Genomic DNA, 23,792 nt, shown 5'->3' with positions numbered 1-23,792 from the left:
AAAAGGGGGGGAAGTAAACAACAAAAGAAAACAAAAGTAAGGCCAACCGGGCCACAGTAGCCCGTTCCAGTCTTGGAGTGTCCCTCGGTGTGTACCAGGGTGACTCTGAGGAAGTCACTTCTCCTGGGGACCAGTTGAATGGTGGGGGGTGCCATCATGATTTTGCTGCTAGCCGCGGTCTCCCTTCCCAATGGCCGGCCCATGCTTCAGAGACAAGGAGGGGGTGGAAATACCCCCCAGGCTCCCGTCATGATGAAACCAGGCCTGGAGGGGGCTGGGGCGAGGGCCGCAGAATGTACATGGAATGCCACAAGTCATATGTCAAGCCGTTCCTTAATGACATGTTGTGGGTACACAGTAGTCGAGTGCACAATGGAGCCAATTGGCATGGGGAGTCGAGATGTGTGGGTGTACCGCATCCTGGTTCTAAGGGCGCCCCAAGAGGCCAAGCCTGAGCATCTAAGATGCACTGGGGTAGGGCATGTTTGAGGCTGGGGGAGAATGTCCCGGGTACTGTGCACCATCCATGGATTTGAGGTGTTGAATAATGTCTTGCTTAGCCTGCTGTGAAAGTTCACTTGCTCTTTGTGCCCTATTTCGTGAGCAAGGCATAGTTGACCATTCTGGCCGCAGCAGCGCACTAGACTAGGCAAGGCCAGAGTTCATGTCATGAGGGCAGGACTCTGTTGTCTTGAATTGGACAAGCTGCTGGGCCTCTCTGAGGGATCAGAGTGACCTGCGCTTGCCCTCCTATGTGAAGATCAAGGCAAAGGAATGGCCCCACTGATACTTGATTTCCATGTCTTGCAATTCGCCCGTGACCGGCTTAAATTCTCTTTGCCGTCGAAGTGTTATGGGAGCGAGATCCTGGAAAATTTGAATGTGATGTCCACCATATGTCAAGTCGACCTTCTCCATGGCAGCACAAAGGATTGCCTCCTTCTCAGTAAAAAAGTGCATCCTGGTGAGGATGTCTGGGACTAGGCTCGCGTTTCCATGAGGGACAGCAACTCAGTGAGCCCTGTCCAGCGCTGGGGGAAGGAATCATCACCCCTAAAAGCCTGAAGGAGGCCATTATGTCCCGCCCCTCCGTGCCCCGTGGGGACCCCCCTGATGCGAAGGTTGTTCCTTCGACTCCTGATTTCCAGGTCCACCTGCTTAATTTGCTGTTCAATATGCTGTTCTTCAAGAGCTGTCATTCTGAGCCATAAGTCTTCCTGGTCCTCTGTTCATGTGTTGAGTGTTCGCTTCAGGTCGTCTACTCTGCCCCCGATTTCTGTCACATTGCACCGGAGATCATGTAGGCATGCTATGAACTCGGATTTGAGGGAGCCGATTTCAGCCTATATTTCTTGAAGAAAGTTAGTCATAAAGGCCTGCGTGAGGGGGCTCACGTCGGGACCCTTGGGGGACGTCACCATCATAAGGGATGGCTGGAACGCTGCAGTAGAGGTCGGCTTTAGCCACATTGATGCAACCATTGTTTCTTAAGATTGACCTGGGGCGGTATCTTTTCCAGCTTTTCCAGTTTGTTGCGGGCATGTTTCCCCCCAGGATACTCCTTTTTCAGTGCGTCCCACACGGGGTGCCAAGTCTCAGGCTGCTGACCTAGGAGGGGCAGTTGATCTACCTCTGGGCCACCAGAGGCCAGGGGTCCCCCAGTGCAGGAAAGCCAGCAGTGATACTCCCAAGCTCAGCGCACCCTAGCGTCAGTAAGTCCCGGGATCACCAGGATGTTGGGTGAGCTGGACCCAATGCCCACACGGCAAACTGATGGGGGGCATGCTCTTGCTGCCTGACAAGACAGCTGAACCCTCCACCCGCACCCAAGTGTGGGGGGCCTCCCCCACAACCAGCTCCCAGTCTCCCTCCTCCCGCCTGGATTGTTTCAGCACGTTAGGCACTGGAAGGGCAAGGGTGATCAACCCGGGCAATCACCTGCAGATTGTCATGGTCAGAGGGGTGGGAAATCGAGCACCACCCCACCGACAAGTGCTTCGCTGGGGATCAACCATGGAGGGAAAGGGGCCAGGGGTGCCGCCTGATTACACAGCCGATTGCCTCGCAGGCTCAAGTGCTGGCGATCTCGCTTCGGGGCATTTAGAGACACCATAAAGAGATGCAGCCTGCGTAGTTTGTCCGGCTTGCCTCCTCATCTCCCAGCAATGCTCCTGGCTGCAAGCATCTGGGAGGACCTCAAGATGGCGTCACGGGTCCGAGCAACTGGGGTCCTCATGGAAGTCGTGCCAGCTTCCAAAAGCTTTGCCCCTGCTACAGCCGTCGGATGCAAAGGCCCTCTCAGCACCCCAAGAGGGGGAGTCCAGTCAGGCTCCCAACAGGCGAGGCTTCAGCCTGTGCCAGTGCTCAGGGCAGAGGAGTAGGAGCAACAGTGGGCCGCCCCCAAGTTCAGATCGCACGCCCCGGTCATCAAAAGTCTCCAATCTTGGCCTCCATCGCAGAGCTCCGGGCCACTGCTGTACAGGCTGCTCCCACAAAGCCTGGGCACAAGGTGGCTGCACCAGCAGTTCCCCTCAGCTGACCGCTACAATCTTGCCCCCATCGCAGACCTGGGAGGCAGTCCGAGCTCTAATATCGGGTCGGATAGCTTGCTGCATGCTGGGTGGGGTTCTGCCAGTGCTTTCAGGACCCTGGTGGCGATAGATTCTATGAGCCGGCCGCAGGAGGACAAAGACACCACAAGGTGCGTCCTGCTCCATTGGAGTCTTGACCACGCCCCTTACAACTTCTAACAGTATGCTGGAATGCTTGCTTTTTATGACTTAGTTGTGTAAATCAAATGCTTTTGCTTTAGAACGTTTGAAGCAGTTCCGATTCATGCCTCAGTACCTTTCTTTGCACTTTGTAGGCATTATCGGATTGAGTTTATCAACCTAGTCAATTTGCTCATTATGATCAAATTCTAAATGTTGTAATAAACATTGCACATTAAAAATAAAGTTAATATATAAGAGCTATGCTATATTTTACAACTAAACAGGCAGCCACAAGTGCTGTTAACTTGCAGACAACAGGGTCATGATTTGGATTGTGCAACAGGTGCAGTAGCAAGTTATCAGAACTCATGTCCCCTCTGGGACCATAACCGTCCGAAATCATGAACAACACCGAAGCCATACTGGCTATTGGAATATCGTCACCTTCTGCTGATCTGAAAAGCAGCAGGCTATGGTAAGAGCAATCAGTTCTGCCCCCTGCGTGGAGCATGCTCCTTAAAGTCAGGAAGCTTCCACCACTCCTGAAATGGTGCAAACAGCATTAGCAGCACTTAAACCTCTCCTTCATTGTCCCTAAGACAAGAGCCATCTACAAACAGAGTATAATCAGATTCAGGGAAGTGTTCGTCCATAATATCAGGACGTGGCTTGGTGCCCAGTTCTGTGGCATCAAGCCAGTCAAGTTTCACTTCAGTATCATCCATATCACAATCAGACAAGTGTAATATTGTTGCAGGGTTCAAAAGAGAACATCTTTTTAGACTCACGTTCTCTTCAGCTAAAATATTCTGCTCATACCTAGTGAGCCGACTATTCGTTAGGTGCTGAATACGAGTTCTTGTCAACAGTATCTCCACTGAGTGAGGGACATGGACAGTCACTGGGTGACCAATTACGATGCTCTCACATTTGCCTATGCTGACACCTGTTGCAGACATGGATTTGAGTCATCCGGGCAACGCTGACGCTACTGGATCTAAAGTAGCTGAGAAGTAAGCAACTTGTCACTGGCACCTCAATGGTTCTGAATCAATACTGAAAGTGCACAACTTTCTTTTTCACTGGCAAAGAGTGAAAAAGCTTTGTTACAATAAGGCATACCTAAGACAGGAGCATGACAAAGGCTTTCTCCCAGATCCAGTTAGGCGTTGAAGCAATTGTTGTGCCAAAGCACCGGATCTTACACATCCTTGTGTGTCAGCCTTTGTAAAGTCTTAGCCAATACTGAAATGTTGGGTATTCACTAACAACAGTAACCCACCATTCGCAAGATCATCCTGACTTCCTTCTGGGTATGTGGTGGATTCATTGCATGATCGCTGAAATTCTCTCTTGAGACACTTTTCTTGCACCTTTCAGTATGTGAAGTCCTAGGTAAAGAACTTCTGTCATACAGTACTGCAATTTGCTTGGGGACATCTTATGTCCATTCTCAGCCAAATGGTTCAGGAGGGCAATGGTATCCATTTTACATGCTTCTTAAGTATTAAATACCACTAAAAGGTCATTAATATACTGGACCAGGACAGAATTACAGGGCATGATCAGGGACTCCAATGCAGTACTTACCACTCGGCTTCTGTAAGCCGATAATAGTAAAGTTACATGTACTCCCCAGGATTTCTTTTAAAAGGCCTTTCTCAATCATCGACTCAGTCACAGGAATTATACCCGCCACAGTTTCAACTGTCAAATTGTATTGTGGAGTTCTCAGATATTCAACATTAGGTTTTCTTTGAATATGGACCGGCTCAACTCCTTGAATGAGTCCAATGTCCTTTCCAGAAAAATCCCATACTATTTCTTTTACCATTTCTCTAAGATCCAATGGTAAATCCACCCCAGTTACCAGAGGAAATAGTGAAACATGTAAGTTCTGATTAGCTAATTTGAAGGCGATGTCTTCATTATTTGTCTGAAGTTAGATTCCCTTTTGGGATGCAATATATAGTGCAATTCAATTTGCACAACAGGTCACATTCCAAGAGACACACAGGACTGGAGTCATACACAGCAAATTGATAATTATCTTCGAATATCCCTATCTTTTTAGGCACTTCTTCAGTTAAAGGGGTTGCCAACCTCTTATTTGCAACTCCTACAACTTGAGTTATTTTTTCCGAGAGGGGTAGGTTTGGCACCTTTGCTGTTCCAGCAGTAGAGAAGGTGGCAATAATGAAAGTGCCATTGTGGCCATCTACATCAGCATTGACATATGGTCCGCTCTGGTCTACCTCCAAGAATGCGTCAAGTGTACAGTCTTCCTCCCCCTCAGGAACCGTCATGATGACTGATCTGAATTGTGGTAATTGTGGTATTCGAATGTCAGATAATTCTAGTACATATTCTGATTTGCACTCAGGTCCCTATCCTGATGGAACCTGTGATTACCACTAGCTTGTTGTGACATCAGGGTTTGTGGTACCTGCATTACAAGACCTTGTGAACCCAGATAATTCTGAGATCTGTGTCTGGGCACATTCTGAGTCTGCACAACATTTCCCATAGACTGAACCATATCCATATTCTGCTCCTGATTAGTGATATTTAAATTGCATTCCAATGCCCCACCCAATTACAATAATGATATGGGTTAGTCTTCTTCAAAGTGGGAATATCAATTCCGGTCTTAGTATCTATAGGAACCCCTCTGCCCCTTCCTTGTCCCTGAAAACCACCAGTTTGCTGCACTGGTGTACCAGACTGCTTTACTACCTGCATCAAGGTAATATTACCCACATAAGGTGGTCCCTGACCCCTCTGAGCTGCATTCATCTGCGCTACCATCATCTTCTCATTCAACTTCTTGGGCCCGATTCACAGAACTAACTTAAGACAAAATCCTAAACTTACTACCATTTTGGTATTCACAGAAGGCACTTACTCATTTTGGTATTCACAGAAGGCACTTACTCATTTCGGTATTCACAGAAGTTAGGAGTCCTAACTTTAGGACTCCTAAATGCCTTCTGTGAATACCGAAAGTCTTAAAATTAGGATTTTTCTCAGTTTAGTAGTAGTATAGTTAGGACTCCTAACTTTAGGACTCCTAAATGCCTTCTGTGAACACCGAAAGTCTTAAAATTAGGATTTTTCTCAATTTAGTAGTCCTAAATTTAGACTTAGGACTACTAAATTGAGAAAAATCCTAATTTTAAGAATTTCGGTATTCACAGTAGGCATTTAGGAGTCCTAAAGTTAGGAGTCCTAACTATACTACTACTAAACTGAGAAAAATCCTAATTTTAAGGCTTTCGGTAGTCACAGAAGGCATTTAGGAGTCCTAAAGTTAGGAGTCCTAAACTTAGGACTACTAAATTGAGAAAAATCCTAATTTTAAGAATTTCGGTATTCACAGAAGGCATTTAGGAGTCCTAAAGTTAGGAGTCCTAACTAAACTACTACTAAACTGAGAAAAATCCTAATTTTAAGGCTTTGGGTAGTCACAGAAGGCATTTAGGAGTCTTAAAGTTAGGAGTCCTAAATTTAGGACTACTAAATTGAGAAAAATCCTAATTTTAAGACTTTCGGTATTCACAGAAGGCATTTAGGAGTCCTAAAGTTAGGAGTCCTAACTATACTACTACTAAACTGAGAAAAATCCTAATTTTAAGACTTTCGGTATTCACAGAAGGCATTTAGGAGTCCTAAAGTTAGGACTCCTAACTTCTGTGAATACCGAAATGAGTAAGTGCCTTCTGTGAATACCAAAATGGTAGTAAGTTTAGGATTTTGTCTTAAGTTAGTTCTGTGAATCGGGCCCCTTGTGTTTAATCTCAATTTAATCACAGCAGTGTTTGGCATACCGCAGGATCTCGTCAACAGATTTATTCTCTAAAAAGATCCAATGCAGCTGTATCATCACACTAATTTCAGGTCTCAATCCGGTTACAAATAGAGACACAAATTTTCCCATGTCTTTTGGCTCTAGAGCATCCATCCCACTGTACTGCTTAAAAGCCTGAAACAGCCTTTCATAGTATGCATGAATCATCACTTTTGGGCTCCTGAGTCATCCTATCAATATTGACCCAATCAATATCTTGTGGAGGCACTTTAGCTTTCAGCCATGTAATCACCAGATCATATTTTTTCATCACTATGGGTGATGGCCCATGTGTCACTGGATTTTTCTCAGACTCACCTTTGGGCCAGTCCACAGCTATTTTACAAGCCAACCACAAATCACTGGGGATCACAATCTCAAACAATGTATTCAAACCTATCCACAGCACCTTCAAGATTTTCACAAATCTATCAACCTGTTTGTACCACACCACAGGCTTTTCTCTCAGCCTCAGGGAATCAGTGGTAAATGCTGCAAGGTCACCTCTACTCCAAGGTACATGTACATAATCTCCACTTCGCACCTCTCGTAAAGGGAAAGCCTGGATGCTGGTTCCTCCTGCTCTGGGAAGAAGTTCTCCCACTATTCTTTTAGAAGCTTTCCTTTTAGCTCATCACTCTTCCCACCTATCTAATGTACTTCAAACTCGAGTGCTTAATATGAGTTCTTGAATTTCCATTTTCAGCCCTGGTGTTCTCAGATTCTCTATATCCTGATCACTGAAGGCAAGCCTGTAATTTTTCTGCAAGGATTTTGTTCATTCTATGTCACCATCATACTTTTTGGCCAGTTCATATAATTTCTCATGTGCCTGCGTTGCTCCACTGGGAGCATCTTTACTCATGAATAGTAATTAAGCAGACTGATAAGAGTCTATCCGATAGAGTTCTAAGCTTCCACTTATGATCACATCCAATTCAGTTTTCAATTTGAGCACATCTACTTAGTCCGCTTTCACTGCTGATTTTATGGTTCCCAGACTTGTTTCAGTACTCTGACTACCTACAGACTTCTCATTATGATATTTCAACCACTTCTCTAAATCTTGGACATCAAATACATGTTGACTGTCAGATGCTCCCTGCTCTGGAGTAGAATTCTCTTGGGGTGTGCTGTTACATACGTTCAGCAGCATTTCCCATACAGGAGAGTCAAGACCTGTTCATCTCGTAAAAGACCTCAAAGGTGCATATCTATTCTGCAAAGCAGAAGAGTCTGCTCTTGCTACACAAGGCATGCTCGCACTTACTGGGGTCAACACAGCAAATTTCCCAGTCAAATTATCCCCTCCAATTTCCACTGTCCTCACTTCAGTACGAGTTGACACTCCCTGATTCCCACTCATGATCAGGCTGTGATCATACCTCGCCAATATAGGACCAATAGTAACCTGCACTGCAAGAGCATCCGGAAGCTGTGAAGCCAAATTAGCGTTACCATTTCCAAGGCTTACAGTTTGTGTTCCCCCAGTCGATATAACTGCTACAACCCCAAGACTAGAAGCAACTGATGCTTTCCATCTGCATTTTAATATATGGGGGTGGACGTTCATCCAACAACCCATCCAAAAGACTATCACTGGCATCACTGGTGCTATCTGCATCACCCCCCTTCCTCTGTTCCTTTTCCCTTTTCCCATCCTCATATCCCTCGCTCGTTATAGTGGGATACATTGTGCTCCCTCAATCATATCTACACTCCATCTCTTCCGTTGAAAATCCCATCTTGTCTCTGCATATGCATGCATCACTTTTGTCATCCTCTCTTGATTTTGTCTCTTTGTCTTACATGCATCGCATGTTCCCGTGCATTAGGCGCTTCTAATTGTGTGGGTCTAAGTAATGGTTTCATTGAAAATAATATTCCTCTCAAATGATCTATTGTTCTCAAATTGAAAGTACCATAGTGGGGAACCATTAATGCACCTTCATTCTCTGTGACCTTGTGCCAATGTTTAAGCCAAATAATAGTAGGTAGCACTACTTTTGTTGCCATATAATGTGAAGGCATATCCTCCGATGGCGCTTCCTCGCCAACTCTAGTAGGCATCCCTACAGCTCCTTTCATCATATCACTTATTGCTTTAAAACATATCATTTTCAATCTCTTGTTTCAGCACTTTCAACTCAATTAAATTTAGAGGAAATGTAAGTTCTGTGACATTACGATCACCAATGGCAGTCCAGTATCCAAGAAATTATTTAGACAATTCCCAGTGCGACGTTTCACCAACTGACCTATCACAGCGGGCACTTTATGGAGTCACTCTCCCTCCTTACAGCAGTTCACCCTCCTTCACAATTTCTTTGCACACAATTTCTCTCACTAAGTTTCTTACACAAAACAACAATTTTCTGCTCCACTAAAGATCAATAGAATGAAATCTTTCAAAGAACATACACGTTCACAGATGAAACCTCGACCAATGGGAATCCAGGTATCAGTATTGTTTTCCCTTCTGTGCAAAAAGGTCCACCACACTAATCACAACAGCCACTTGCACAAAAAGCTCCCTGTCTCAACTTGGGCCGTCGACGACGTCTCACAACAAACCCAACAAACTATCTTAGGCCTTTTCAGACCCGATAACAGCTTCAACTTCAACAACATCAACATAATACCGCATTCACATGACTCTCACAGCATCTCCACCAGTCATCATACAAATAATACTGTACCGCAAGATAAACATGAATTTCACACACACAAATCCGTACTAATACTCACTCTCCGACCGTTGCAGCTTAAATCATATGCCCCTGTAACTCCGTCACTCCTCGACGTCTTTGATTCCAGCCTTCAGGATTAAGGCCACAACATTTTGGGCCAGACAACTCTAATTCTATTTCTATCTCCAGCTGCTTCACGAGTAAACCATCCAACAAGCTACCATTTGCTCCAGCTCACTCCCAACTGAGAAATTCTGAGCCCATTTACTTTCAGCTACCCATGGATCTTTGATTGAATGAGAGGCAAAATTGAGAATTATTTAATCTCTCGAGGTCTCAATGTGTAACTCGTTTGGCAGCTCAATAACCCTGTCCACAACTGGAAAAATGTTTAGTGGGATCTATTAGAAACAAGCTCACATAAACCACTCTTAACATGAGCATATAAAAATACAATATTAGTATAACTTCTTCAAATCTCCTGTAGAGATGAGCTCGATAAAGAAGAGAAAGTCTTTAGGTCTATAGGTCTATACCCTACGAAGTCTCAAAGGTATTTGTCTCCCCTAAGTATTAACAAGCAATATAAACTGCATTCGAAAAGGCATGGTACACATGACCTTCCCTCTGGGATTTCTCCATCGGCCAGGTGTGATTCTTCCAGCTCACCTTCCCACACAGAAAAGTGATCCTCCTCACCCTTGGCCATCCTTCTTCTCGTCCATGAGAACTAATCCACGTGCTCATTACCACATTCCTCTTGTGCTTGTTTGTACTTTCACACCTCACTATCAAACAAAACAATAACTCTTCTATGCTAACTAAGACAACTTTATCCACACCTGCAGTAGGGACAGAATACAGCAAAATATTCCACATTGAAGGTTAAACGTGAATCAAATGTTAACTGCATCGTGCTTTTGTACTGAAATACAATGTGAGGCTAGAATAACTCAAGATGAATGCATGTTAGGCCTAAAATATTAGCCAACTTAACAAGTGTACTGCGTTGCATATACGTGCACATTTTCTCTGTAGTTAATAACATCTAGATAAGTCACCATTATATCATTTTCACTGAGTTATTACTAATAAATTCTAATTTCACATATAGGGCCTCATGTAGGTAGCATACCAGTTACCACTTCTAAAATACCGAACGATACCGAATCGGTATTTTAGAAGTGGTAACTCGTATGTAGGTAATGAGTCGGTATTTTTTACCGATTCGTTACAATTCGGTAATTACCGAATCGGTATTTACCGATTCTGTAATGAGGCATACCTTCCCATTGATGGGAAGGTATGCCTCATTACCGAATCGGTAAATACCGATTCGGTAATGGGGGGAACACATGAAAGGGTGGCAGGGTGTCACATTGACACCCTGTTGCACCCCTGATTCGGCCATGTGTGCACATGTGGCACACATACATGCCCTAAGGGCATGTATGTATGCCACATTGCACACTGCTACGCGCGTAAAAATGCATTAACACATACATTAATAATTTACCACCAACTATAAGTTGGTGGTAAATACCGACTCTTAAACACACCCACACACTCCCCCTACATCTCGATTTTGGTTTCGGAATTTACCGAATCGTTAAAATTACCGATTCGGAAAAGTTACCGATTCGGTAACATTACCGATTCGGTATTATTACCGATTCGGTAATTTTACCGATTCGGTAAATTCCGAAACCAAAACTTGTCCCCCTACATACCAATAGCCAAAATACCGGTCGGTAACGGTATAATTACCGAAAATCGGCCGTTACCGACCGGTATTTGGCTACCTACATGAGGCCCATAATAACTAGGCTTCAACCTTCCCACATACGTTAATGACTAGCATCACGATATCACATGTTAACCATTTATTTTCTTCTAAACGCTAACACATCCCATACAATATGTTCCATTATTCATATTTTATGCACAAAGTTAATTGCGTTTTATCTGCATGAGATACTCTAAATTAATGTCGCCCCTTATTAGCCACACATAATATTTGAGTGTGAATATAAGTAAATATGATACACTTCTACATTTTCCACATGGAGGACAAAAAATCGCTTCCCCAGGATGATGGCTAATCCATGAGGGGTGGCAGCGGGAAAATTAGACTCTCTTTTTGTGGTATGGCGCAGTGCCACCGCATGCATCGCGAGAGTATGAGGCCGGCATCCTCTGTTCTAAATGACACCTAATTGGTGGTGCACTCTGCGTGCTAACCTAAACAAACCTTGACAGGGTCATCAGCGTGCTTGACTGGCTGGATGTTTTTAATGATACTATCCTGCCAACCCCCAGAAAAGGCACCACTGGTGATCAGGCAGACCCGCCCGAAAGTAACATGCAGGGAGACGCTTTGCTATTGGAGCAGACCATTTTTAGGCTTCGTTGACACCCTGGTGGGACATCTAGTCCCAGTGTACTTCTTGCCAGAAATCCGTCACATTACACACGGGGAAAGCGTGGGCAAAGGGCTTACAGTGCTGCCTCTTCCCGCGCAGCACGGGCCGTGCCCAGGGAAAGCCTGGGCCAAGGTCCCACCCGTCCACAGCTGTCAGAGCAGGAAAGAAACTGGCTGGGCCACCCCTCTAAGGCCCCTGTCCTGGACATTCAAGGTACTGTATACGCCCCTGCATTTTAATGCTTAAAGTAGCCAAATAGCAGCTACTCTTTGGTCACATTGTATCACCAGATGGTTTCCTGGACTTATTGGGTTTTTAGAACGATTGTTACTGAAGGCATCGTCCTGAGCCTAGTATTGCTAAAGTTTGTAAATGGCTAAAAGAAAAGCTACTGATGGTGGACCTGGGGTGGTATCGACAAAAGCTAAATACGTAAAAAAGGCTCTGAAGCACGCTTGGGGGATATTGCATGCTTGATCGCATTGACAGCCTTTTGGTGGAATGCGAGGAGATTAGGATCTACCTGCTCTTACTCTCACCCACAGTTTAAAGAGCTCTTTATTACATGCAGGTCCCATTACTCAAAAAAGCAAAACTATTCAAGAAATCCCTCACATGGGGCCATAAAGCAGATAAATCCACACCAGAAACCACTGAAATTGCGCAGATAGATACCCCACTGGACACAGGCTCCCCTAACCCAGACATTACTTGTAGAAATAGGTTCTCACCTCTCCAAAGTATGATTTATGACTCCTTAACCATTGAGGAGTGGGCAGAGGGGGGGGGGGTTCTTTCTCACCAACCAAGAGGCCACCTCCTCCATATGTTGATGTTTATAAGCTTATTAGTGACCTAAGAGCAGAAATTGACGCTCTTAGGTCCACAATAGGATATCTTACAGGGCTGGTGAACAAGCTATCTGTACGGGGTGAGGGGGCTAGCTCACAATTAAAAGCATTTCCCCCACAGAATAGCAACACATTTGATAAATACAAATCTCCCGAGCCCACAGAGACTTTTTCTACTCCCCACAGAGCTAAGCAGTCAAGCATACACAGACGTTTTGCTGACACGGTTCCCAGCAAGAATTCCTTAGAGAAATTTGTGGAGGCATCTCGAGTAGGATTTGGATTACCTCATCGCAGAAGAAGTGGCCATAGCATGGAATCTTTGGCCAGAAATACCTCGAGGCATCAACCACTGGTTCGGGGGCGGTCAGTCTCCCCTGGTCTCCACATTATTTACATGAATAATGGTGTATGAAGGGGAGGATTCGCTCAGAAATAAAGCAATTGACTGGATCCGTAATGTGAGAGGTTGCAGGTCAGTGATCAGGGAATACATTTTGAGGGCCAGAAGATGCGTGTTCCCTAATTGTTCCACAGACTGTAATGAACTGATTTAGTGGATGGGAGGCTGGTAGATAACTTAATAGCTTTACAGGCACATGCATCATTATAGGGTTTTGCGATTCCTTAATAGCGATAATTAAGGAATCGCAATTAAGGAATAGCAAAACCCTATGCATGTAGGAATCGCTAAAGAAATAGCGATTCCCACAAATTCCTTAATTGCGACTAGCAAATTGCGAGTCGCAATTAAGGAATGTCTTCCCATTCATTCCTATGGACCTCCAGGCCCATAGGAATGAATTAGAGATTGCGGGAGCAATTTGCGAGTACCAGTAGGTACTCGCAAATTGCTCCCGCAATTTCGATGGTGCAAGGGTGTCAAAATGACACCCTATTGCACCCAAGTATGTTCACTCTGCACAAATGTTGCATACACACATGCTCTAAGGGCATGTGTGTGGACAACATGAAACTTATTAAAATGCAAATAAGTGCATTTTTCTAAGTTTTCGCAAAATACCATGAGGTCCAGCCTCATGGTAATTAGCTCACGCTAATAGCGAAATCGCTATTTTGGAAACTGTAATGCATTGCATTTAAGGAATCTCAATTAGGGATTCCTTAAATGCAATCGCTATTTAAGAAATCACAATAATTAGCGATTTCTTAAATTGCTAGTGGCAAGTTGTTTCATGCATCGCAAAAGCTATTTTTGCGATCGCAAACGGCCGATTTTTGCGATTCGCGCCGTTTGCGATCGCAAATAGCTTTGATGCATGTGCCTGTTAGATACTAGGTCATGCATCCCTTTATCGTGCAACATACATTTTAAGTATCAGCTGGTACAAAGTCCACTGACATCTGTCCTTCACCAACTTGTCATTCATCCAAGCCAAGATCCCACCCTAGCCGAAAATGATTAACTCCAGAGCCAAAGTATTTTATTAGAACCGGAGCTCTGCTCCAGCAAAGCTGACCTGAGCATTCCCTTGAAATGTAGGTTGTCTGAAAAAGGAACTAACAGGGCTGGCAACTGGCATGGTGACTTGGTTAAGAGGGATCAGGTGGACATAAGATGTGACCCCCCCGATAGTAGAAATACCCAATCATTTGTCCAACCCTTGTGCCCCACAAGTAGCTTTGCAGACAACCCCAAGTCCTCTCACACCTCCCTCTTTCAAAGGTATACCTACGCTTTCAATGGTTTCATGGAATGTGGCAGGGGTGAAGAGTAAACTGTCTCTCCCGCTTTGAATTGACCTCATTGTAGCCTCCAGGAAACTGGGAGTGTAATACCAGTGCATATGCCAGAGTATGTAACTTACCATCTTACTGCTACCTGCAAGAAACCAGGAAGTCCTGCTGGGGGCTTGCTGATATGGGTTAGGATAGCCCGTTGTTGCAAAATTCTCGAGCTTCCCTCTTATAGTTTAGACATCTTAGGAATACAGTTTAAGGGGTAATCAGGTTTCATTTTAGACATTTATAATGTCTTTGCTAGAGGAACTGGGGGGGGACGATTATCAGCTACCCTACAAAAACTTGAAGAGCCACTGGATGAAAGAGACTTCCCATTTTCCCTGATAATAGCAGGTGATTTCAATGTGGCCTTTGAACCGTTGGCTAGGATGGAAGTGTGTGATGCGAGGGTAACAAGTCATGTTGCATCTTAAAGCTTTGTTCCTGGAGTTTGGGTTGAGGGTTACAAATTAAAGGAAAAAATCTGACAAAATGGGTACAAACACTTTTGATGGAACAAATTGTATGAGCCATATCAACTATATTCTGCTAGATCTGAGTATCTGGCCTCTGGTAATCAACGTGATTGTTGGCACGAGCGTAGATAGTCTGGCATCCCCATGGTGTGATTTACATTGTAGGCCTACAGTCCACAAGACAGCCAAGGTGTTACACCCATGCAAGGACAAATGCTGTCTTAAGTGGCAAAAGATGATCCCTGATGAAGATAAGCCTAAGTTTATCAATCAGTATATGATAGCGTGTATGGCAGAGATTACCACCCAGCATGAGGAGCCAGGAGGAATGGATGCAATTCCTGACATTCACTCCAGCCTTTTTGAGCAATTGGGTTCGTACTTTATTGTACCTTCAAACAATTAAAATACCAGATCGAATAAAAGAGTGCTGAAAGTCTGGTTCAATCAAAAATGTAGACAACTAAAAAGCCAACTCTTCTTACCAATTAAAACTAAGAACTTGGGGGCATATCAGCAACACCCGGTGATAATTATCGCTCAGCGCTCTTAGCATGAGGATAATTATCGCCGGTTAACGTGGATTTTGATCACTGAGATAGCGTGCTATTAGCAACGCTTATCTCCTTAGCGATAAAAATCCTCACGCTAACTGCCTAACGTGAGATTATCGCTGGAAACCCAGCGATAATCTCACGTAGTGTGGCGTTAGCTTGTTGATAGGGACTCACAAATTTAGCCATGATATCCACCTTCCATAGGATATCATGGCTAAGTCAGTCCTGAAGCAGGCGTAAGGAAAGTAGCGATAACAGGGGTTATCGCTACCTTTCCTGCCGCTATGCTTCATAGCGTGGGGCTTGATGATAGGAGAAATGTCGCTTAGCGACATTTCTTCTGTCATGTTAGGTCAGGAACGCCCACTTTGCATCTCATTAGAGATGTAAAGCTGGTCGTTAAGAATCCCCATGCTAAAGCAAGGTTTCACGCGTTAGCATGGCCTTGCTAATTAGGCGATAAAATTATCGCCGCTTTTCGGCCGAAAACGGCCACAAAAGCGGCGATAATTTTTTATCGTCAGCTTGTAAATATGCCCCTTGTTCACTGTAAGAATATTGAGAAGGTCTTACAAAAAAAGCTTTATCACAAGAGAAGCTTATGATCTTAAAGGCTCTAAAAAATGTTGGTCCTTAGTCTTGTGGGGGGACCAAAAGTGGCTACCCCCCCAGCTAACAATATTTCTATTTCAGCCTGGTATGATCATTTCAAAACCCTATACTCAGGAACTTATTTGCCCGAATCACCATAAGCTCCTTTTGAATTTCCCCAGGTTGACAATAAGAACTTATTCACCTCGAGCAAAATTCAAGCTTCTATTGACTCAAATGTCCAATCAAAAGCCCCGGGACCAGATGGCATTCCTGGTGATCTCTTTTTACATGAAAGAGACAACTGGTCATGTTACATCTTGCTACTTTCTAATGCCATACCAGGGGCACTTCAATTCCATAGTCTTGGAATGGTGCAGAGGTGAATCCCTTATTTAAGAATGGAGACAGGAATCTACCCTAAAACTATAGGCCCATTAGTCTCATCGACTCCATATAAAAAGTATTTTATCTCGCCCTTTTGTCGAAAATTCAGGAGTAGATAAGTGACAATGACATTTTAAGACCCTACCAAGCCGGTTTTAGACAGAACACAGGCACAATGGATCAGGTGTTTCATCTTCTCTTCCTATTTTGGAAAACCATGGTCATAGGCTAGGGGAGTTTGTATGTTGCATTTATCAACTTGAAGACAGCCTTTAATTTTGACCAGAGAAACAAATTATGGCAAGTGTTAAAAGATATGGGGATGCCCACAGAGATGTTATCCTTAGTTATTTGCCTCCACGGGTCTAATTATGGCAACGTGTGGTGGGGCAAGCAAGGTCAGCTTACGGACACAATTAAAGTCAACAGGGGCTTATGTCAAGGGTGCGTACTGGCACCAACACTCTTTTCTCTCTTTAATAATAATGTGGTACAGATTTTTATATTTCAGATTCCCACAAATGGGGAGGGAAAAAGTTGTGAGTCTCTTTTTTGTGGATGACACCTTGTTAGTGTCAAAAACACAAGGGGGACTTCAGGTTCTTTTAAATCAATTTAAATACTTTTGCGACCAGCGAGGCCTAGAAATCAACACATCAAAAAACAAATTTATGATGATAAATCCCTATAAATCCTATAGAGGGAGACTGACGCTTGATGGCATCCCTCTTGAGAGGGTCAGTACTTTTGATAATCCTTTTAAAAAAACAATCCGAAGACATGTACTGGTAACTGGATGCGTCCAAAATTACTCTGAAGCACAAGCGCATAGTTGGGGCTTTGGGAAAATAACATCACTCATCGATTAATAAACCTGTTGCTGCTATCCTCCAGATCTACGCTTCAAAAGCAGTGAATTCTGCTCTATATGGGGCCGAACTGTGGGGTTTTGACAGAATGGATGACCTGTCCAAATCCAAGCATAACTTCCTGAGGAGTCCGGTCTCATTACCACTGAGTTCACCACTCTATTGCTTAAGGCTAGATATGGGAAGGAAATCCATCCCAGATATGGCCAAAATACACCCGGTGTTATGCTGGAAGAGAATAAGGTCTACTCCAGAATTGCTCCCTTACACCAACGTCCTTTCCTAAGTTAGCAGCCTGGACAAATGTATTAAAATAGGCTGGATAAGCAAAGTGAAGTGACTATTAGCTGCTATTGGGCTGCAGGGATATTGGGGCAGTGCTCATTCTTTATCGTTCCCTTCCGAAGATCTTGTGAAGTCTCAGTATTGGAATTGGGTAGACCAAGACAAACTCAGTAATACATTTTGGCGATGGTTAACATCTGAATTCATGAACTTTAAACTGGTTAGTTCCCTGGAGAGTTACCTAGATATCAATCAGATACCAAATGACAAGAAGCTATATATTCAGTTCAGGTTAGGAACACTTCCCCTGAACGTATTTACAAGCTCTTGGCACCCTAGCACAACAGCTACCCAGTTCTGCCTTAGTTGCACCACAGCCTTCGAGTCAATTGCACATATATTGACGCAGTGAAATTTACAAGATTTCACGGAGTCACTTTTACAACGCCACTGCGACAAAACCTTGCGCCTGCTTGAATAAGGCGTAAGGAGTGATGAAGCATGTTAGGAATAGGCATTCCTAAACAATGCTGGAGTTGCGTCATACTTGCGACACGACTCCAGAAATGCGCCGCCCTTATGCCAACAAAATGCGTCACATATCTGTCTATCCTTGTGCCACGGTGAACCGCATTGTAAATGCGGCGCATCCATGGTGGCGCAAGGCTATTTTCCATTCATGCAAGTTAACTGGCGCATCCCTGCTAATATGCAGGGATGCGTCAATTCTTGTAAATCTGCCCCATTGTCTTTCTGCCCAGCTAATGCGCTCCCAAAATCGAAATGGCTAAAACCTATATGTAAGCAGTTAGTAACTCCCAACTACGACGAGGCCTTACGAATTTTAAGATCGAATGCAATACCTCTACTTGCATCTTATTTTTCTAAATCTTTGGGTCATGTGGGGGGTGTAGTGTTTGCCTGAGCTGGGCCCGACCATTGTTACAGGGGTCCCAGGCGAGGGGTCTTGAAACCTCCCCCTGAGCGTGTACACTGTGGGCGCGCCTTACGTACTGACGGAAGCAAGCCTGTGATCCAATAAAAAGCCCAGGGCGCTGGGCGTGGGCAGGCAGTGTGCTGACCACTATCATAATACACGTGTGTTCCAATGTTATTCCTAGGCCCTCGGCTTGAACACTACACTGGCGACGAGGTGGTCTCGCCACCCCATCGCATGCATCGCTACATCACGCTCTTGCCCAAGGAGCGGATCGACGCAGCCCCTGCAGCCTCCCTCCTACTTGGGGCCGTGTCCCTGCTTCTGCCGCGCTGCGTCACAAGTGTGGCCCCAGCTGCCCCTGGTCCGTGGACACCTGGCCCAGACTCTCTGCCTGCCTTCCCCCGTCTGGCCGAGCTCGCTGCAGCCCCTGGCCCCCCAGCGACTGCCTCCTGCCTGCCCGGAAGCCTTCTGCCTCAGCGGAGCCTGCTCCCGCGGAGCAACGCGACCGGCCTGCCGTCCCTCACGCTTCTCGCGTGCAACGAATCACCGGACCCTGCCGTTTCTCACACATCTCGCGTGAGGTTCCGTTTTGGCCGTTTGGAGACCCCTGGTCGCTCCTCCTGCGCTCCCAGGCGCCCCTGGTTGTCGAAGCAGGCCCTGTACGCCCGCGAACACCGCCTGGACGGCTGGTGTACCTTCCCCGAGGTGTGCAGGTGAGGCCCCTGCTGCCCGCGCCCCTCCTTAGCGGCCATGGCCAACGTGCCCCCCCTGGAGCCGTTCGCAGTCACCGACACTCCCCCGTCGCAAGCCACACGGTGGAAGAAGTGGGTGGAATGACTGGAGAACTACTTCGTGGCGGCGGATGTCGCGGCTGAGCGGCGGCGTGCCCTGCTGTTACACCTAGGTGGAGAAGCGATTCACGACATATCGAAAGACGTAACCGAGGCTGGCCCACCCAGAACATACGCCACGTTGCGCGACGCTATCACGGCGTATTTTGAACCTTTCGCTAGCGCGGACTATGAATGATTCCTGCTCCGCCAAGCCCGCCGGCTCCCAGATGAGTCAGTAGACGTTTTTTACGCAAGATTGAAGAAGCTAGCCAGCACGTGCACTCTTCCCGATGTGGATGACGAGATCCGCGCCCAATTCATCCAAGGCTGCGCGTCTTCGAATCTGCACGAGAGGGTATTGGAGGCGGACAACATGCCCATGCGCGATATCCTCGTACTAGGGCGATCAAAGGAGCTATCCAAGGCCAGAGCTGTGCACATGGAGCCAACGGCAGCGGTCGCAGTCAAAACAGAGCCGGTGTGCGCCCTCAAGACCGATGCCACCGAGAACCGCATGAAACAACCCAGGCGAAGAAACCCAAGACCGGCTCAGCCCTCCCCCGGCCGCGCCTGCGCGTGGTGCGGAGGCGCGACGCCCCACAGAGGAGCATGCCCGGCACAAAGCAAGATCTGCAGCGCATGTGGAAAAGCCAACCATTTTGCAAGTGTATGTCTGTCGGCACCGAAAAAGAAGCAGAGTGGCCCACCCAGAAGGATAGGACAGCTAGAGCCACTGCCCAGCACCTCTACCAGCAGTGACATGGACGACGATGAAGCGGACGCGGCCTCCGTCCATGTTGTGCGGGTGCTTAACACCCTGGCAGCAACGCCGTCCGCAGAACCCATGTGCACAGTCAACGTGCAGGACCAAGCAGTAGTGGCCTTGATCGACACAGGCGCGTCAATCAACCTGATGGCCGCCAGCGTGTATCGGACACTAGATAATGCACCAGCGCTCCATCCCACGAGGGTGCAAGTATACGCGTACGGCACCAGTCGCCCACTACGCCTGTGTGGGATGTTCCGGACGGACCTGTCCCACGATGCCACTCGCCTGCAAACCAAAATCTTTGTGTCGCTAGAAGGATCAGGTTTCCTGCTGGGTTGCAGAACAGCCCAAGACCTTGGGCTGATCCACTTTGCACTCACAGTCCAAGCCCGCAGCCTTGACCATCTAGTACTAAAGCACACGCCACTATTTGAAGGGATCGGCTGTTTGAAGGGACCCGCCATCCACCTCCACATAGACAAATCGGTCGCCCCAGTGGCCCTCCGGCACCGACGCATTGCGTTCCACCTACGACCCGAGGTGGAGGCGGAACTGCGAGTACTCGAGCGGGCTGGAATCATCGAAAGGGTAAGCTGGCCCACTCCCTGGGTGTCGCCCATCGTGGTAGCCAAGAAGCCGAAGCAGCCAGACGCCGTGCGGATTTGCGTGGACATGCGCATCTTCAACCTTGCTATCAAGCGGGAGCGCCACCTGACACCAACCATAGATGATATAGTTGGAGAGTTGTCTGGCTCAAAGTGGTTCTCGAAGATGGACCTGAGGTCTGGATACCACCAAATTCCCCTACACCCGGATTTGTGCCCGATTACCACTTTCTCCACCCACGCTGGCCTCTGGCGGTACACCCAGCTCAACTTCGGGATATCGAGTGCAGCGGAGGTGTTTCAAAATATCATCCAGAACGTTCTACAAGGACTGGACGGCGTGTTAAACGTCAGTGACGACATTTTGGTCCACGCCCCAACTTTTGACGAACACATCCAACGCCTCCAGGCAGTGTTTACCCGGCTTCAAGAGCGAGGGTTGACCCTCCACAGAGAGAAGTGCGACTTCCTACGTAAGGCCATTAGCTTCTTTGGCTACAGGTTCTCCGACCAAGGAATAGGCCCGGACCCAGAAAAGGTCAAAGACATCCACGCAGCCCCCGCCCCTACGTCGGTGACAGCAGTCCGCAGCTTTCTAGGGATGGTCACCTACTGCGGGAGGTTCATCAAGGACCTGTCCGACCTCACCGGCCCCCTCCGCAACCTCACAAAAGCCTCTGCCACTTGGGAGTGGGGTCCCGAACAACAAGAGTCATTCCAGAAGACCAAGGCAGCGCTCTCAGCTGACACGACCCTAGCCTACTTCGATCCCCGGAACGAATCACAACTCGTGGTAGACGCTAGCTGGACTGGTCTAGGGGCCGTGCTGACCCAGCGACAATCATGCGGAGAATGGGCCCCCATCGCATATGCTAGCAGGACCCTCACCCCAACGGAACAGCGGTACTCGTAGATTTAAAGGGAGGCCATCGCCATCCTGTGGGGGTGCCGGCACTTCCACATCTACCTGTATGGGCACCCGTTTGTGGTAATCACAGATCACAAACCCCTCATCCCGCTGTTCCAAGGCTCCTCCTCGCGGCCTCCTCCTCGGATTGAAAAATGGGTGCTCCAGCTCCAGGAATTCCAGCTCACCGTGGAGAATCGATCAGGCACCCGAAATCCAGCCGACTTCTTATTGAGACACGCCCGCCCGCCCGGCGACTGACTCGGAAGCTGCAGAAGCCGTAGCCACGGAGGAGTATGTCAGGATGATCGTAGAACGGTCAAGGCCTCTGCCAATCTCCCTGGCGGACGTGGCGCAAGCCGCCAAAGATGATGACTGCCTACAGATCGCCATCCAGGCCGTCACATCGGGCAACTGGAAGCCACTCCAAAGCTCGTCATCCTTCCGCACGCCGGGTGCCCAAGCAACGCTGAAGGCGCTTCACCAAGTCCAGGACGAACTGTCCATGTCACCGGAAGGATGCCTCCTGAGATGCCCCCGCCTGGTGCTACCTGGCTGTCTCACCCAACAGGCAGCCCTCCTGGCGCATGGCGCGCACCAAGGCATTGTAAAGTCAAAAAACCGCCTTCGGAGCAAACTCTGGTTCCCAGGCCTTGATAAAGTAGTGGAAACAATCGTCCAACGATGTCCTGTGTGTTTGGCGACCAGCTTACCCAACCCTCCGGCGCCAGTGATCACCGAGGAAGGACCGACGTCTCCATGGGTGCGAGCCAGTGCAGATTTTGGCAGCCTCCCCGGGGGAAAATACATGTTGGTTGTGATGGATGATTTCTCACGGTACCCCGAGGTAGAGATCCTGTCCTCGACTGCTGCATCCGAGGTAATCCCCAAGCTGGAAAAGATAATTGCCACCCATGGCCTCATTGGGGAACTGCGCACGGACAATGGTCCACCATTCAATGGTGCCGAGCTGGCTGAGTACCTGCAATCCCACCGTGTCAAACACCGACGCATAACCCCGAGGTGGCCTCAAGCTAACGGGGAAGTCGAGAGGCTAATGAGGACTCTGCACAAGACTATTCAGATAGCACTAGCGGATGGACAGGGCCTGTAGCTAGCCATCTACCAATTCCTATGCGAATACAGGTTGACGCCCCACTGCAACACAGGAATTCCCCCCAGCCGCCTCTGTTTTGGCAGGGCAGTCACAGACACTATCCCACACCACCCCAGGTGGGCGTCGTCACCAAACCCGCCTAACCGATCCATGGAACAGAGAACAAAGACCAATCGCGAAGCGTCCCAGAAGAGAAGGGCCGCCGACAGCCCTATCAAAATTGGGGACAGGGTGCTAGTGAAAGACCTCCATCCAAGTGGAAATTCCGCCTGCCATTCGAGTTAGACCCTAGGACTGTCACGAACATCAACGGTACACTGATCACGGTGGTCAGGGACGGTGAAGAGGTCACAAGAAATGTATCATTCTTTAAGAGGGTCCCACAGGGAATCGAGGAAGAGTTTTCCGAGCCAGAAGACTACCGCCCAGCATCATCCCCAGGTCCTCGAGAAGCCACAGAGGAAGAGACTCCACGCAGAACAGAAAATACCGGGAACGACTCGGCCACGCAAGCCCATGGAGATTCGGTGTCACCAGGGACACAGAGCCGCCCAGACGTGGTTGAGACAGACTGTTCGGAGGACATGTTCCAAACCCCTCCAGAAGGGCGCAGCCAGAGCAAGTACCATCTATGCCCCCATCTGCAGCCATCCCAGAGGTACCGAGACTTTGTGGCCCGCTGTCGACTGCTGAAGTGAGAGTGGGCTGTACCTCCGCCAATACCAAGTAAGACTGTTCCATTGTTTTATTCATGAAACTTACAGAGACTGTGTTAGAGACTTTAAGACTTTTGGCGTTATGTTTGATGATCGTTAGGTCTTTACATTTCCGGGTAAAAGAGGAATGTAGTGTTTGCCTGAGCTGGGCCCGACCATTGTTACAGGGGTCCCAGGCGAGGGGTCTTGAAACCTCCCCCTGAGCGTGTACACTGTGGGTGCGCCTTACGTCCTGACAGAAGGCACGCCTGTGATCCAATAAAAAGCCCAGGGCGCTGGGCGTGGGCAGGCAGTGTGCTGACCACTATCATAATTAGGGCTCCTGGTTTTCCGTTTAAACTGATTTTTACATATAAATATCTGTTATCTGTATTTATATATAAAAACGGGAAAATACTAGTACATTTTGTCGCGCTGCCTACAGTAACATAAAAGGCTTTTATTGATGCCCCAGCCATTTCTGGGGGCACCG

Source organism: Triturus cristatus, chromosome 8 (genome assembly GCF_964204655.1).
Source record: "Triturus cristatus chromosome 8, aTriCri1.1, whole genome shotgun sequence".
NCBI classification, from domain to species: domain Eukaryota; kingdom Metazoa; phylum Chordata; class Amphibia; order Caudata; family Salamandridae; genus Triturus; species Triturus cristatus.
The sequence above is the reverse complement of the archived record's forward strand: the minus strand, read 5'-3'. Positions refer to the sequence as shown.